Genomic DNA, 1,941 nt, shown 5'->3' with positions numbered 1-1,941 from the left:
ATTCATCTATTCTATTCTATGCAGTTTTTATCTATATTTTGTGTAATGAATTGCTTAGCTGTGTTTGAGTAGTTCACTTGTTAGATTCAGGGTTCAAATAGGTTAGAGAGATTAGCCCCAACTATAGATTTGCTAAGTTGTGATATTCATTGATTGAATGTTCATTAATGCTTGTTTTAGCCTTGCTAACTAGAACATGAACCTAGGAATTAGCATGAGTCAAGCATCCTTGACCATCCTGTCCTGAATCTAATCTGTCATGCTAGGACTGCTAGAGAGATGCTAACCGTTGATCTAGGAGACTAGTGAGCATTATCAACCTGCGCATAGGGCTTAGCCAGAAGCATCGATCGATATTGTCTTCTGACAATCGATCGATATTGCGAAAGGTGTATCGATCGATATCCCTATAGGATCATCGATCAACACTTTCTTGTGATCAAAAGACGATAGTTGAGATCCAAGTTCTAGTTAGTTAACCAGTGAAACATTGCCATCGCTGATCACTGTGATTAAGGAGTTGAGCTCTAATATCATGCATGCCACTGTTAGGCATCTATACGATTATAATCTCCAACACCTGAATGGAAACCATGCATCTAATATCTTCCAATAAGTTACACCCCCAATCATCTTGTTAGTCGAGCAATAGACTTGCTCAATTAGGATTGCTATTTACTTTTAAACCATAAAAGAACAAACACTTAGAATTAATAATTTGACTAGATTTAATAGGTTCCCTAGCTCCTTGTGGATTCGATCCCTAAGTACTGCAACTGAACCTCTTATTTGAGAGAGTAATTCACTCCTTAGGGTAATTTGAGTGGTATCACCGGTGGAGAGGGGAGAGTATCCAGTGGATTTCATGTTGATAAATGTGGTTGTTTCTGCAGAGTTTCAATTAGGGCTTGGATGAAGATGAGATGGAGCCCTTTATATAGAAGGAGAGAAAGTGGAAGGTGGAACAAAACAATTAAAGCAAGATTAAAAAGCATAATATACTAATGAAGAGGGATAACTGTAACGGCGAAGTGTTTGGTGGTAAGAAATTGATTAATAATGACGAAGAGGAATAGTCGGGGAAGAGTCACACTTCAGAAATGGCGAGATAGGTTGGACTCGAGTAGTTTAATAAATGTAAACACAACCCAAATGAAAACACAGATTCATGGCCCAAAAATCCTTGATGACATGGACAAATAATTGGCTAGGAATATTTTATCCTATATGGGCAGTCTAAGAAGGCTTGAAAATAGTTTATTTTATATAGTAGAGATGTACACAACTACGTTTATCTAACTAATCAAATTTAGAGTTGTTTCATTTAAAGCATTCAATATCATATCAAGAAATTAAAACCCCTAATTTAAGGATTCAGTCGCCGAATATGAACCTAGTATTACGATAAATAGTGACATTGATTCTTGAATATAAATTCCTGTGCAGTTACAATTCTTTAATATGTGATAAAATGATACAATTTACAAAAATATTAGTTTGTTTATATAAGTAATGCAACGCATTCTCAAAATAAAATACCCATCAGCCATACATGCTTCTAGCTTTGCATAATTCTTAACAAAAAACTTTAGTATTTTCATGTACCTATAACTCAGTCATGTAATATAAATATTAGTCAAACATCATTGTAGGAAATACATATATTGAAGCAAATGAATACATCAAACCTTAAGAATGGATACATCTAGCAGAAATGTACTGGTCCTCCCAAGCGTGCCTTTTTTGATAGATGTATTGGAAGGTGAAACATGATATCATAAATGATGGAGGAAAGAAGCACTCAAGTTGACACATTGTTTCCACAAACTCTGTTTCCATTGATATAAATTTATCTGGATCAATGATGTGCTGATACAACCTGTTGAAATAACTGCATAATATGTTAATAGCAATATAGGACCATATGTAGAAACAATCTTA

This window comes from Brassica napus, chromosome C5 (assembly GCF_020379485.1).
Source record: "Brassica napus cultivar Da-Ae chromosome C5, Da-Ae, whole genome shotgun sequence".
NCBI lineage: Eukaryota > Viridiplantae > Streptophyta > Magnoliopsida > Brassicales > Brassicaceae > Brassica > Brassica napus.
This window is presented reverse-complemented; position numbering follows the sequence as displayed.